The sequence below is a fragment of the Hylobates moloch genome, unplaced genomic scaffold (genome assembly GCF_009828535.3).
Source record: "Hylobates moloch isolate HMO894 unplaced genomic scaffold, HMol_V3 SCAFFOLD_2, whole genome shotgun sequence".
Classification (NCBI taxonomy): Eukaryota; Metazoa; Chordata; class Mammalia; order Primates; family Hylobatidae; genus Hylobates; species Hylobates moloch.
This window is the reverse complement of record NW_026652277.1, coordinates 90,606,749-90,622,824: the sequence shown is the minus strand read 5'-3', so window position 1 is coordinate 90,622,824 and position 16,076 is coordinate 90,606,749. Positions and strand designations below refer to the sequence as shown.

At 43.1% G+C, this 16,076-nt stretch overlaps 2 protein-coding genes across 6 annotated transcripts in view; both read right to left on the bottom strand.

Moving 5' to 3' along the window:
- KHDC1L (KH domain containing 1 like) overlaps positions 1 to 15,784 on the bottom strand; it is a 39,645-nt gene extending 23,861 nt beyond the window's left edge. Inside the window, exon 1 of the mRNA XM_032153243.2 lies at positions 15,645 to 15,784. The gene's annotated coding sequence lies outside the window, so the exon portion shown is untranslated. The remainder of the gene's footprint in view (positions 1 to 15,644) is intronic.
- The window catches only part of KHDC1 (KH domain containing 1), a 21,712-nt gene extending 5,677 nt beyond the window's left edge, over positions 1 to 16,035 (bottom strand). The window contains exons 1-3 of one of the 5 annotated variants that reach the window (XM_058435179.1): positions 15,645 to 15,675; positions 13,866 to 13,887; positions 1,935 to 2,051 (exon numbers count right to left, since the gene is read on the bottom strand). The gene's annotated coding sequence lies outside the window, so the exon portion shown is untranslated. Of the gene's footprint in view, positions 1 to 1,934; positions 2,052 to 13,865; positions 13,888 to 15,644; positions 15,731 to 15,802 lie in introns of those variants that run through there. The other 4 variants (XM_058435185.1, XM_058435178.1, XM_058435180.1 and 1 more) reach the window with 4 other exon arrangements.
- Positions 16,036 to 16,076: the final 41 nt, after the last annotated feature.

Here is a 16,076-nt window from a genome sequence, read left to right as displayed (position 1 = left end):
AACTCCTGACCTCAGGTGATCCACCCACCTCAGCCTCCCAAAGTGCTGAGATTACAGGTATGAGCCACCACGCCCAGCCCAACATGTTTTAGAATAGAGTAGTAGTGGTTAAAATGTATTGGGATGTATTTTGAAGACAGAGCCCTCAGGACTTTCTGATTTCAAGATTTGGGGCAAGTAGCTCCAAAATAAAATGTTTTTAAAAATTTGATTCCATACTTCCCCCAGTGCTTTTCCACCTCTTCCTCCTGCAGCTGTGGCAGCAGCAACAGCAGTTACCCCAACCTGAGGCTGCTCCCTGGGCAATACCCATAGGCCCCCTCAGCTGAGCCCCTTTCTGTGCCCCACAGACATCCATTTGAAAGAATCAAGTGGACGGCCAGGCGCGGTGGCTCACGCCTGTAATCCCAGCACTTTGGGAGGCCGAGGCAGGCAGATCACCTGAGGTCAGGAGTTCATAGACCGGCCTGACCAGCACAGTGAAACCCCGTCTCTACTAAAAATACAAAAATTAGCCGGGCATAGTGGCACATATCTGTAATCTCAGCTACTCGGGAGGCTGAGGTAGGAGAATGGCTTGACCTGGGAGGCGGAGGTTGCAGTGAGTGGACATTACACCACTGCACTCCAGCTTGGGAAATAGAGCGAGACTCTGTCTCAAAAAAAAAAAAAGAAGAATCAAGTGGAAGTGGTAGCCCCTTGCAAGAAGGAGATTCAGTCACACTTGCTGCTTCCCCTCAGTCAAAAAGTGGGGTGCAGCAAGCTAGGACCACCAGGTGGCCCTGGGAAAACACTAACACCCACTCACTCCTTTCCTGTTGCAGGCTGTTTCCCCCAGAGTGCAGAGAAATGCGAATGCCTCCAACAAGTCTGTTCAGGGACAGCAGTGGAGTCCCAGACCTGGCACCAGGTCCTGGTCCTTCCTCCAGGTAAGGCAGCAAGACTGGCTATATTGGGTTTTGCTAGTGGGAGACAGACCTGAGGAGGGAGCCTGGGTGGACTATTGTGAGAAATATGAGACCACATGTGCATCTCCTGGAAAATCATTTTGCACAGTCCTGAGATTGAGAGCTTGGAGCATCCCCCTTCCTGCTCCCTCTTCCCTTCCCCTCTCTCCTCTGTCTTCTACTTTAATCCGATGTTCCACTTCTCTCTCTCTCTCTCTCTGTCTCTCTCTCCTCTCTCTTCTCTCTCATCTTCCCTTCTTCCCCCTCCTTTCTCTCTCCCTCCTCCTGGTTTTCTTTCCCCTGTTAGAGAAGACTGCCTTTTCTCAGAGGAAAGACTTAGGGTGAAGAAAACAGATTTCTTTCTGCCCAGAGGGAAAAATAAGATAGAATATACGATCTGAGAAAATTAGAGTACAGAATGCAATTAAACAGAAAAGAGAGAGTTAACAAGATATCCCAGCCCCTTGGTCAGTGAGGCGAAGCATCAGGTGTGACTTAATCTCCCTCTTCCAAGAGGCTACCTCTTCCACTTGATTCTTTCAAATGAACAAATATTAACCAACAATCCAATCCACTTTCAATTGCTTAATTACTGTTCCTTTTAAGTGCCAACCATCTGACTTTTCCTGTTTCCATCTGTCCTGTGGAGCTATTTGGTATTGCATATCAGTGTTAATGTCTGAACTTTAAGGGATTTTTTGAAGAAAAAATTATAAATAAATTATTACATTCCTGAGGTTTTCTGGTATGGCCTTTATGTTGGGAGTCAAAAAAAAAAAAAGAAAGAAAAGGTAAAGTTTTAAAACATTTATTTATAAGTGACACCAGTGTTAACAGGACACTTGGATTTCTACTGAGAAAGCTCATCTTCTAGTTAGCTTTGTGTACATGTTGATAATCACTTTCTCAATTATTAACCCTTGAGTGAAATAAAGAAACCATTTAACTTTTGCGTTAAAGCTTAAAAAATAAAAGAATCCAGCTCACCAATGTGGTGGCTAACAGGAAGCTGAGGCAGGAGGATTGCTTGAACCCAGGAGTTCAAGGTGTGCTATGATCATGCCATTGCACTCCAGCTGAGGCGACAGAGTGAAACCCAGTCTCCTGAAAAAAAAAATTATATTCAACATTGAAAAATTATCTTTGAAAAACAACAAAGTACTTATGTACTGGGTAGGGGTGGCTGCCAGCTAGGGCCAGCTGGTGCCGCTGGAAAAATTATTCATGCATAATTATGAAAATAATATTATCCAAAGTACCATATAGGACCAAAAACACAGAGTCAGAGATAGTGTGCAGTGAGTTGTCTAATGCTAGTTATGCAGAGTCTTGGTAACCTCATATTTTAGAGCAATAAAAAAGGCAAGGTTTGCAAGTGTAACACATGAAGTAAGTAATCATCTTTATTTTGTATATTCATGGGAAGTGCACACACACAGGAAAGAGAGGAGCCCTGGTGCTCTTAGCTTTGCCTGTCTCTGCTGGATGTGGACTCACAGAAAGACGGACACATCTGAAACCAAAAGTGTCGATAACTTTCTGATGGTAGAGGGGTTTTTATTTTTGTTTTTATTATTTTGTTTTGTTTTTAGAAACACGGTCTGGCCTATTGCCCAGGCCACAGAGTAGTATTGTGCTCATAGCTCGTTGCAGTCTCAAACTCCTGGGCTCAAGTGATCCTCCCGACTCAGCCTCCCAAAGCACTGGCATTACAGGCACGAGACACTGCACCCAGCCTGATGGTAGATTACTTAAAAAGCAGGAATATGTTAACAAATATGCACTCAAATAAAATATAGTTTCGATTGCATCCTACATGAGTTTCTCAAGATTCCTTATACTTGAACAAATAGATAATCTATGAGAAACTGACAGCTTCAAATGTATGGGTTTCATTTAGCATGGCTTCTCATGTTCCCAGGTCATAAATCCATTTCTTATTCAGTGGCTCTATCACTCTGTCAATCTCTGGCTCACAGTCGCAGTTTTTCAACTCCCAGATGATGTCAAAATATAGAAAAATAGAACCCTGTTTAGTGCTGATGGACACTAACTCCTAACATCAATTTAATTCCAGGTGATTAGTTTAGACTAATCATGATAATCTAATTCCCATTGCCAGTGATTGCTTTAGGAAATGGCACATGTCCCAGTTTTGAAATGAAGCAAAACCTAAAGGAGGCTTCCAGCAGAGGTTATCTCATTTCTGAAGAGAGACACAAAAAAGAACTTGTCTCTTCTTTCCTTCTCACAGTGTTTATAGCAGGATATGATTTTGGAAACAGCTACAAGTATTTTGCTACCAACCTCAAGAGGAAGCCAACACAAGGTGGAAAGGGAGGCAAACCAAGAAACTGAATTTGAGCCCTTGGCATAATATGCCTGGAATGCCTGCTGTTGGCAATAATACAGTACTTTATTAGCATCCAACTGGACCAGTGTTTCCTGTTATTTGCTGTTCAAAGCATGCTACATGATTCTGGTCCCTTTTACATACTACTCTCATTTTGATTGATTGCGCTCAGCAATGTTCCACTCTCCAACGAGGGAAAATGAAATGTAGGTAGCAATGTTTTATCACATAAAACCTGAAGAGTGAAAAGCACAAAGTATATCTTGATTATTTGCATTCATAAGCACTTTCCAAGTTACAGAATATTAAGCATCGAATAATTTTTTTTTTTTGAAATGGAGTCTCGCTCTGTTGCCCAGGCTGCAGTGCAGTGGCGCAATCTTGCCTCACTGCAACCTCCACCTCCCGGGTTCAAGGAATTCTCCTGCCTCAGCCTCCCGAGTAGCTGGGATTACAGGCGTGCTAATTTTTGTATTTTTAGTAGAGACAGGTTTTTCTATGTTGGCCAGGCTGGTATCGTCAAACTCCTGACCTCAAGCGATCTGCCCACTTCAGCCTCCCAAAGTTCTGGGATTATAGGCTGAGCCACTGTGCCCAGCCTAGCACCAAATAATTTATAATCAAAATATATATGCAGTAGTTCTGGCCTTATTGAGTACCAAAAAATCCTTACCACTTTATCTTGTAGTGAAAAATAAATAAATAATGAGAGAAAAAGTCATATTTATACATTAAAAATCAAAGTCCTTCAGTTGGAATTCTCTTACTGTGTATCTTGCTGGACAGAAATCCTATTAATACAACTAGTATGAGAAAGTCTGCAGTGATATTTCTATCAAACCTGAGAAAATACACTGGGAATAGGTCCAATAAATGTAGTAAAACTCAAAAAATTATTCTCAAGGACACTAGACTTAATGTTGAATCAGAACCTATAAAAAACAAAAATACTACAGAAAGCCAGTCATTGGCCCTCTAACCTAAACATGTACCAGAAAAATATTTACATCTAACGCATAAAAAGTTTCAGTCCCATCTTAATTTTTAAGTATCACTGTCTGTATACTGGAAAATATAAACATAAAAAGAAATGTTTCAATGTCTTCTATTTTGGACATAAGGAAACTCACATTTCAATGAATTGCAACTGTACTAAAACCATAGATTCAGCTATTTTGCACTCAGGGAAGTACACAGTTTGATAACAAAAATAATTTAAATTAAATCATATCCTTTTTAAAAATTTTTTTTTTCCCTTTTTTTTTTTTTGAGACAAGTGTCGTTCTGTCCTCCATGCTGGAGTACAGTAGCAAGATCACAGCTCACTACACCCTCAGCCTCCCGGGCTCATTCGATACTCCCGTCTCAGCCTCCTGAGTAGCCCAGGCTGATCTTGAACTCCTGGGGTCAAGCAATTGGCCCCTTTCAGTCTCCCAAAGTAGAGGGGTTATAGGCGTCAGCCACAGGGCCCAGGCCTTGGCCTAAATCATATCTTTTTCTTTTTTTTTTTTTTTTTGAAACACGGTCTCACCCTGTCACCCAAGCTGGAGTACAGTGGTGCAATCAGGGCTCACTGCAACCTCTACCTTCCAGGCTCAAACAATTCTCATGCCTCAGCCTCCTGAGCAGCAGGGACTACAGGCCTGAGCCACCATACCCGGCTAATTTTCATATTTTTTGTAGAGATGGTGGTCTCCCTATATTGCCCAGGCTGGTCCCTAACTTGTGGGCTCAAGTAATCTGCCCTCCTCGGCCTCCCAAACTGGAGGGATTACAGGTGTGAGCCACTGCGCCTGGCCCTAAATCATATCCTAATAATAATTTTGTTGAAAATTTTTTTATAGATATCACAATGTATTTAGAGTAAATTAGCTCTTCTAGTAATTTAGACCAATTGTCAGACAAACATTTTCTATAAAGGGCTGGACAGTAAATATTTTAAACTCTGTGGCATGAAGTCCATGTCAAAACTAGCCTCACTCAGGCTGGGTTCAAAGGCTCACACCTGTAATCCCAGCACTTTGGGAGACCAAGGCAGGCGGATCACTTTGAGCTCAGGAGTTGGAGACCAGCCTGGGGAACATGGCAAAACCCCATTTCTTCAAAAGATAAAAAAAAAAAAAAATTAGCCAACCATGGTGGCTCACGCCTGTAGTCCCAGCTACTCAGGAGGCTGAGGCTGAAGAATGGCTTGAGTCTGGTAAACGAAGGTTGCAGTGAGCTGAGATCGTGCCACTGCACTGCCGCCTGTGCAACAGAGTGAGACCCTACCTCAAAAAAAAAAAAAATTATACACTCATCGAATGCAGTGCAAAAGGGGTCAGACGCAATACATAAATGATGGGTACTGCTCTGTCCCAATAAAACTTTATTTATAAACACATATGGAATTTTAGATAATTTTATGTCATAAAAGATCACCCTTTTAGTTTTTTAAACCATGTAAGAATTTTAAAATAATTCCTAAACGACAAGCTCTACAAAACACAGGCATGAAAAAGGCTTAGTCCTATCCATGTACTAAATAGTACAATACTTCAATACATAAAAGGCTGCAGTTTGGCCGGGAGCGGTGGCTCATGCGTGTAATCCCAGCACATTGGGAGGCCGAGGCGGGTGGATCACGAGGTCAGGAGATTGAGACCATTCTGGCTAACACGGTGAAACCCCGTCTCTACTAAAAATACAAAAAATTAGCCAAGCATGGTGGTGGGCGCCTGTAGTCCCAGCTACTCGGGAGGCTGAGGCAGGAGAATGGCTTGAACCTGGGAGGCGGAGCTTGCAGTGAGCCGAGATTGCGCCACTGCACTCCAGTCTGGGCCACAGAGCAAGACTCAGTCTCAAAAACAAACAAACAGAAAAGACCAATCAGTGAAATAGAACAGAAAACCAAAAATACACCCACATGTACGCATAGAAATTTAATATTTAATAAAGGGGACAATTCAGATTACTGTGGAAAAGGTGCATTACTCAATCAAGGACTGAATTATCATTGGAATAAAAAGGTTAATCTGCCGGGCGCAGTGGCTCACGCCTGTAATCCCAGCACTTTGGGAGGCCAAGGCGGGTGGATCACAAGGTCAGGAGATCGAGCCCATCCCGGCTAACATGGTGAAACCCCGTCTCTACTAAAAATACAAAAAATTAGCCAGGTGTGGTGGCGGGCACCTGTAGTCCCAGCTATTCGGGAGGATGAGGCAGGAGAATGGTGTGAACCCAGGAGGCGGAGCTTGCAGTGAGCCAAGATAGCGCCACTGCAATCCAGCCTGGGCAAAAGAGTGAGACTCCATCTCAAAAAAATAAATAAATAAAAAATAAAATAAAATAAACAGGTTAACCTATTAAAAATCAATTTGAGGCCAGGTGCAATAGGTCACACCTGTAATCCCAGCACTTTGGGAGGCCAAGGAGGGAGGATCGCTTGAGCCAAGGAGCTTGAGATCAGCCTAGGGAAGACGGTGAGACCTTGTCTCCACAAAAATAAAAACAATTAAAAAGTTAGCCAGGCATAGTGGTCCATGCTTGTAGTCCCAGCTGCTCAGAAGGCTGAGCTGGGAAGATAACTGGAGCCCAGGAATTTGAGGCTGCAGTGAGCTATGATCACACCACTGCACTCCAGCATGGGTGGCAGAGTGAGGCTCTGTGTCCAAAAACAACAACAACAACAACAAACAGTAAAATTAGATTTAAATCTATATATGTAAAATAATAAAAATAATAAAAATTCATTTGAACTATACCTAACAACCTAAATCGAATCACACCTCAGGAACATCAAACATTTAAATGTAAAAAAGAAAACTCAAACCATACCAAAGGAAACCATTAGCAAATATTTTATAGTCATGGAATAAGCAGGGCATTCCTAAGAATGAAACAAAATCCACAGACAATAAATATAAAAAGATTCAGGCTGGGCACAGTGACTCATGCCTGTAATCCCAGCACTTTGGGAGGCTGAGGCGGGTGGATCACTTGAGGTCAGGAGTTTAAGACCAGCCTGGCCAACATGGAGAAACCCCATCTCTACTAAAAATATAAAAATTAGCCATGCGTGGTGGTGCGTGCCTGTTATCCCAGCTCCTCGGGAGGTTGAGGCAGGAGAATCGCTTGAGCCAGGGAGACAGCGGTTGCAGCGAGCTGAGACTGGGCCACTGCACTCCAGCCTGGGCGACAGAATGAGACTCTGTCTTAAAATAAAAATAAATAAATAAATAAAAGACTACGTAGCTATAAGAAATTACAAGAAAGTGTTTCTGCTCTAAAATGCAACCATCCACAAGATATATTAAGTTAAAAAATGGCAAGGTGCTAAAGAGTGTATTGTATGATGCTATCTATACAGAAAAAAGAAGAAAAGAAATTGTGTATGTGTATTTATCTGAGAACTAAGGGTACACAATAAATTAGAAACAGGTTTCTTACGGCCAGGAGCAGTGGCTCATGCCTGTAATTCCAGCACTTTGGGAGGCTGAGGTGGGCGGATCACGAGGTCAGGAGATCGAGACCAGCCTGGCTAACACGGTGAAACCCCGTCTCTACTAAAAATACAAAAAATTAGCCGGGCGCAGTGTCAGGCGCCTTTAGTCCCAGCTACTTGGGAGGCTGAGGCAAGAGAATGGCGTGACCGTGGGAGGCGGAGTTTGCAGTGAGTGGAGATCGCACCATTGCACTCCAGCTTGAGGGACAAGAGCGAGACTCCGTCTCAAAAAGAAAAAAAAAAAAAAAGAAACAGGTTTCTCACAAGACATGATACTGTATAGCTGACAGACAGGACTTGGAGAGTATCTTTTTCATGAAAGGCACTTTTTGAATTTTGAGCCCAATAAAGATATTATATATTTAAAAAACAAAATTTTAAATTCAAATGAAAATGACCTAGCTGAATTTTTTTCAATTATTGGTTTACTAAAAAAAAAAAAAATTAGCTTTTTTTTTTTTTTTTTTTTTTTTTGAGAAGCGGTCTCTCGCTCTGTCACCCAGGCTGGAGTGCAGTAGTGATATCTTTGCTCACTGCAGCCTCTGCCTCCTAGGTTCAAGCAATTCTCCCACCTCAGCCTCCCGAGTAGCTGGGATTACAGGGGCACGCCACCACACTCAGATAAGTTTTGCATTTTTAATAGAGACAGGGTTTCACCATGTTGGCCAGGCTGGTCTTGAACTCCTGATCTCAGGTGATCCACCCGCCTTCTTGGCCTCCCAAAGTGCTGGGATTATAGGAATGAGCCACCACACCAGGCTTTTTTTTTTTTTTTCAACCAGTTTCCTCAAGAAAATGCTTCAGGCAAGCATCCTTCAGTGGGATCATTGCTTGCGGTCATTAGAAAGTGACAGGTCAGACCAGACATGGTGGCTCATGCCTGTAATCCCTGCACTTTGGGAGGCCAAGGTGGGCAGATTACCTGAGGTCGGGAGTTCAAGACCAGCCTGGCCAACATAGTGAAACCCCATCTCTACTAAAAATACAAAAATTAACCGGGCATGGTGGCGGGCACCTTTCATTCCAGCTACTCAGGAGGCTGAGACTGGAGACTCGCTTGAACCTGGGAGGTGGAGGTTGCAGTGAGCTGAGATCACGCCACTGCACTCCAGGCTGGGTGACAGAGTGAGACCCTGTCTCAAAAAAAAAAAAAAAAAAAAAAAAAAGAGGTCAGACTCCTTAAACTACGCTGAAGTTTATACAGACTTACAGAGCCATGATTGTCAAGCCTGAAGTCTGAATGGAGTTAGAAATACTGTGGTACCTTAGACAATCATGACATTCTTCCCTAGGAATGTTTCAGTAAAATCAAAGTGGATTACTTTCCAAAGGTCAGGCACATACATTTATCTCCTTAGGCCTAGTAATTTAGAATGTGCTTCACTCCTTTACAGGTCCTTTTTTATTCAATATTAAAATAAATTCCTAGCCATTAAAAAGACTTTTATTCATTTATTCAACAAATAACTATTTAGTGCCTACTATTCGGCAGGTGCTGTGCTAGGCCTCAGGGGCATTATAACATTGAACAATTCATTTCTAGAAAATAGCTTCATTGAACAACTGTTGAGTATATTATTTATAAACTTATAGAAAATATTATTTTCCCATTAAAAAATGGCCATTATGTGTAGACAATTTTTATTGGCAGTCTATGAACAATCTGAACTCTTTCAACATTTGCTTTATAGACTCGCTCCAGGTTTAGACATAAGCCAGTCAGGGAGTCTGGCATTACAAATGATATTTGGTCATCAAAAAGCAGCAGGATAGAAACTTCTAACAACTATTAACAGCCAGTTTACCAATACGTAAGCATAATCTGCCAAACATAGCTGGTGTAACTGGTGACTTCACACTTGAGCACTGCACATTTTCTTCTCAGCCAAATATGCGACAATAGTAACAACATGGTAGGAGATACGTGCCTGTTGTTATAAGACATTTCCACATGTCTCATCTCATATAATCCACACTCCCATTAACCCCATTTTACTATCAGGAAACTGATTTTAAGATAAGTTTCAATAGGTGTCTAACTAGTAAATGGAGTTCAAACTGGAACCCAACTCTCCTCATGCTAAGGTTTATATTCTTTCTACTAAGGCATGGGCTTAGTGTTTATAAAATAAAATGCTTTAAGTAAGTTATCTAGAGGTGCACCTGAGTTAACATAATTAAAATTACCAGCTGATCCTTACAAACAATTTCCCGAAGAAGGTTCTGACTAATATATACTAAATGGCGCGGGGCGCGGTGGCTCACGCCTGTAATCCCAGCACTTTGGGAAGCTGAGGCGGGCGGATCACGAGGTCAGGAGATCGAGACCATCCTGGCTAACACGGTGAAACCCCGTCTCTACTAAAAAATACAAAAAATTAGCCGGGCAAGGTGGCGGGCACCTGTAGTCCCAGCTAGAGGGGAGGCTGAGGCAGGAGAATGGCGTGAACCCCGGGGTGCGGAGCCTGCAGTGAGCCGAGATCGCGCCACTGCACTCTAGCCTGGGTGAAAGAGCAAGACTCCGTCTCAAAAATAAATAAATAAATAAAAATAAAAGGCATGGCCGGTGGGGCATGGTGGCTCAAACCTGTAATCCTAACACTTTGGGAGGCTGAGGCAGGCAGACAGCTTGAGCCCAAGAGTTTGAGACCAGCCTGGGCAACATGGCAAAACCCCATCTCTACAAAAAATACAAAAATTAGCTGGGCATGGTGGCATGCACCTATAGTCCCAGCTACTTGAGAGGCTGAGGTGGGAAGACTGCTTGAGCCCAGGAGGTCGAGGCTTTGGTGAGCTTTCATCGTACCACTGCAATCCAGCCTGGGTGACAGAGCAGAGTTCGTCTCAAAAGAATAAACAAAAACAAAAAGCAAGGCATGGACTTCCTTAGGAATTTGGTTTGGGGATTCTCTAACAATAGCAACCAATTGAGGGTGTCTGGGCTCATGGTTGGGAATTTTTGTTTGTTTGTTTATTTGTTTTGAGACGGAAGTCTCGCTCTGTCGCCAGACTGGAGTGCAGTGGCACGATCTCGGCTCACTGCAACCTCTGCCTCCCAGGTTCAAGAGATTCTCCTGCCTCAGCCTCCCAAGTAGCTGGGACTACAGGTGCATGCTACCACACCCGGCTAATTTTTGTATTTTTAGTAGAGATAGAGTTTCACCATGTTGGCCAGGATGGTCTCGATCTCCTGACTTCATGATCTACCTGCCTCGGCCTCCCAAAGTGCTGGGATTACAGGTGTGAGCCACCGTAACTGGCCCTTTTTGGTTCTTGATTATAATTCATCTTTAAATAGTTAAGAGCAACTTGTGCTGTTTGATATTCATGGCCAAGTAAAACTCTTTGACCCTCAGACAAACAGTATGATTTCATATATATGAAATATCTAGGCCAGGCATGGTAGCTCATACCTGTAATCCCAGCACTCTGGGAAGCCAAGGCAAGAGAATTGGTTGAGGCCAGGAGTTCGAGATCAGGCTGGGCAACATAGTGAGACTTCATCTCTACCAAAAATTTTTAAAATAAAAATAAATTGGGCCAGGCACGGTGGCTCACGCCTGTAATCCCAGCACTTTGGGAGGCCGAAGGTGGGCGGATCACTTGAGGTCAGGAGTTCGAGACCAGCCTGGCCAACATGGTGAAACTCCGTCTCTACTAAAATACAAAAATTAACTGGGTGTGGTGGTGCACACCTGTAATCCCAGCTACTCCGGAGGCTGAGGCAGGAGAATCACTTGAATCTGGGAAGTAGAGGTTGCAGTGAGCTGAGATCGTGCCACTGCACTCTAGCCTGGGCAAGAGAGCGAGACTCCATCTCTAAATAAATAAGTAAGTAAGTAGTAAGTAAGCAAGCCAGGTGTGGTGGCATGCACCTATAGTATCAACTACTTGGGAGACTAAGGTGGAAGGATCACTTGAGCCTGGGAAGTTGAGGCTGCAGTGAGCCATGATTATGCCACTGCACTCCAGCCTAGGTGACAGAGAGAGACCCTGTCTCAAAAAAGAAAAAAAAAAGAAATATCTAGAATAAGCAAATATATCAGCAAAAGGTCTCCTACTACTGCTTGACCTACAAGAAAGAGTCAAATAAGTGTTAGCCCAGTTAAAGTGAACGTTGAGTCTCTGCATCACAGCTCATGCTGTTAGTAGGAAGGATGCATTTGACCATTCCACAAGATTAAAATATTTCTTACTGAGAATCCAAGGGCCAAAGGCGGAAGGTGGAGGGGGTGATCAACTCCGAAACCTAGATTCAAAAAGCACTTCTGTGTGACTTCAGAAAAGTTATCTATTTCTCAGCATCAGTTTCCCTACCTGTAAAATGGTATTAATCATTCCTATTCCCAGCAGTTGCTGGATCACATAAGTTAATGTGCCTGAGTGCAAGGCTGTGAGCCTTCTGCCTCTCCCTAAGACACAGGTGAGCTGCTCATCCAGCAGATGGAGATTGTCTGGAAGGGCCTATTGGGCTGCCTACTATGGTCTCAAGCTTTGAGCTGCTAGGGCTAGAGGCCTGACCCAATGGGAGCCCACTGGTGAGAGGAATGGCAGTAATTGCAAGGGCAGGGCTTGCAGGAAGAATTTTTAATAGAATCTGCTGCTCAGGAGCCTTACACAAATTCCCTGGGGCCCTGCTTCTTCCTACTCCCAGCCAGGGCAATATTGGGACCAACATGCTCTTAAGGGAACCTGGTGGCTTAAGACAGAATATTTTGAGATTCAGGTAGTGTTTTACTTTCCTGTGTGGCTATGAAAGTGATTCTAGAGTTGGCACTGAAGTCCAGGTCCCATCTTTTCTCATTTTGGAAGGCTTTCTGCTGACTAATCCAATATGCTCTTTTTTTTTTTTTTTTTTTTTTTGAGACAGAGTCTCGCTCTGTCGCCCAGGTTGGAGGGCAGTGGCTATTCATAGGTGCAGTTACAGTGCACTAGCCTGGAGTTCCTGGGCTCAAGCCATCCTCCTGCCCTAGCTTCCTGAATAACTAGAACTACAGCCATGCACTACCACACCTGGCTAAATCCAATTATTTTAAATTAGCTGGAAGAAGAAGGACATTGGGGTTCTTCTTACTTCTCCTTGAGAGGACCAGATTTGGTCCCCAATTTTTAGAACAAAAAGATTTACATTGAGAAAGCCAAGGATAGATCGAAGGGAATGCAGAAGCAGTCACATACTAGTTACATGCAGCAAGAAAGTCATCCTTTAGATTTATAAACTCCTTGTCATGTTGTTTCCTCTCTTGGCCCCTTCTCCACACTTTTAAACAAGCATGTTGTGGTCTAAGTTGAGAGCTTGACAAGGTTTTTGCTATAGTTGAGACATCAATCTCTTTTGTAATTGAATCTATTCACCAGGGATATCGTGAGCAAACCATGTTCAAGCTCTTTGTCTTTGTCCTAACTAGGCATTTACCATATAAACATAATAAGAAACAAGCCCCTGCAAGTCTTTCTTTTTAACCAATTATCTGGCTGTTTCTCTTGCTGTAGTCCTTCCTTCATTAAAAGCTGTCCAGGGGGTAGGGCACAATCTTTGGAAGCATATCTAAGATGCCAATTTCTTTGCATTTCAGTGAAAAGTAAGTCATCAGGGTATTTGGGACATCTCTTCAAGCTTTTCTTGATGGTCTATATCAGCACGGCCCCCTCCTTTCCAGCTTTCCTCATTCCTACTTTCGAGTCCGCTATTGTGCCTTTATGCCGTCAAATTGGGGTATACCCATATATCCATATAAAAAACATTGTTCTTTCTGTAGTCATTACAGGAGAGTCCAGTGTGATTTACAGAACAAATTGAAATCATTCTATCAAGATGTAACAAAGAATTAAGGGGAAGGGTCTGGGCTGGGGAATGTTAATTAGCCCCTAACCCACGCTATCATCTTTCTCTAGTTCACAAAGATAACTGTCAATTTATCCTCAATGTTCAGAATAATGCCTTATACCTAGTAAGCAATCAACAAATATTTGTTTAGAGAATAAGTAAACTATTACCATAGTTTATTTACCTGCTGAAATTATACTTTTCTAATTTTAAGCTATTATGCAAAAAATGTTTCCAGTTAAATATTTTGCATACCTCTTTTTGAACACCTGTTTATCTGCAGAATAAAAAAGTTAAATTAGAATGTCTGAAGCAATGTTTTTCATTATAATCAATATTACTTCAAAGATTACTTAATTTTAATATTTTAACTTCAATTAATACTGCCAAATCTACCCCCACCCCTAGCAGTGGCTATCCTGATTTATACTTCTACTAAGAATATTCACTTTTCCACAAAATTGATATTTTCAAATTTCAGTTTTAGCCAGTGTGGGAGAAAATGGACCTCTCTATTGTTTTGCTTTGCATGCCAACATCACTAGTGCAGTTAAGCATCTTTTTTATGTGGTCAGTTTTATTTCATTCTTACTCCTTCATCTATTGTCTATTTATACATTTGCCCATTTCTCTATAGGGTTGTCTTTTTCTTATATATATTTGTTTTCACTATCTATTCCAGATGTTAATTCTTTGTGCACTGTATGTTTCCTCTTTTTAAACTTTATTCATGGCATTTTTGTTCTATGAAACATTTTAGCCCATAATTTCACATCATGGAAGAGTAATTACCTTGCAAACCTCTCTTGTCTAGTCCTACTCAGTAGCATCAAATCCAGTTGATTCAAGTCTTACCCTCTCTTCAGAGGAAATATAATGTGGTGATTAGAAGCACAGGCCAGATATGGTGGCTCACGCCTGTAATCCCAGCACTTTGGGAGGCCAAGGCGGGTGGATCACGAGGTCAGGAGTTCGAAACCAGCCTGGCCAAGGTGGTGAAACCCCGTCTCTGCTAAAAATACAAAAATTAGCTGGGCATGGTGGCAGGCACCTGTAATCCCAGCTACTCGGGAGGCTGAGGCAGGAGAATCGCTTGAACTGGGGAGGTGGAGGTTGCAGTGAGCCAAGATCGCACCACTGCACTCCAGCCTGGGTGACGGAGCAAGACTCCATCTCAAAAAAAAAAAAAAAAAAGGCCTAGCTGGGCAAGGTGGTATGTGCCTGCGGTCCCAGCTACTCAGGAGGCTGAGGTGTGAGAATTCATTGAGCCCGGCAGGTTGGGGGTGCAGTGAGCCATGATAGTGCCACAGCACTCCAGCCTAGGCAACTGGAAAGAGGCCCTTCTCAAAAAAAAAAGGATAGACTCTGAGGCCAAATTGATGTGCTCAAGCAAAGGTTTTGCCACTTACTGTGTAACCTTGGGCCAGTTGCTTAACCTCTCTTGACCTCACTTGCCTTCTTTGTAAACCAGAGGTGATAACAGTATACCCATTTCACAGGGCTGTGGTGAGAACTAGATGAGTAATACATTTCAAGAGCTTAAAAGTGTCTGGTGCATAGCAAGTGCTACATAAATGTTAAACCTTTCCTGCCCTTTTCATCTGCTCCTCCTTTTCCTTTTTTCCTGTTACAGCATTCCTTCTTTTTTTCTTACTATTTCCTCACTATGCCTTTGCTTGAATACTAAAAAGAAACTACTGGTCCAACAGCAGGCAACACCTCATGCGATTACTTTAAATGACTTCAAAATAATACAAATATATCCAGCATAATAGTTTACATTTTAAAGGTGTTACACCCATTTTGTTTTCAGATGTGTCAACAAAACCCGTGTTTCTTTTCTTTCTATAAGTTTAAAGTGTCCCCAAATCAATTAACAATAGAGGAAAGTCACGCTGTTTTAATTTTTCTCTTTATACTGCTATCTCCTGTTTCCCCTGTTTTTACACTTCTTTGCAGCTCACTTTCCTTATCTGTAAGATATTCTTAGGATGAACTTAGTAAGAAATGTGCAATATCTAGATGAAGACCCACCAGATAGGATGCTCTCTTGCAGACACGCAACTCACTGACTCAACCAATGAGGAAATTATCCCACAAAGCAGATAATCCTAATGGAGGGCAGAATTCAGGACTGAGCATCTCAGTGATGCCGCCGGGAACCCAGGCTTCTGTCCCTTCACCGGACTAACCGAGTTCGAGACCACACGGGGGTCAGGTAGCCAAGGCTGGGCTTTGACGGTAGGAATGAAGGAGGTGAGGGTGGCGCGCCGCAGGCCTGGGCCACTCCCTAAGTAGGGCGGCGGCGGCGGCGGCGGCGGCGGCAGCGGCTGCAGGCCCGGCCGATTGTGAGGAGGCAGCGGTGCCTCCTGGGCCGCGCACCCGACCCTTCCCGGGGTCCCGGCTCGCGCCGCGGCCGCGCGAGGCGCGCTCGAGCGGAAGTGGCGGCGACCCCGCCGGAAGCGC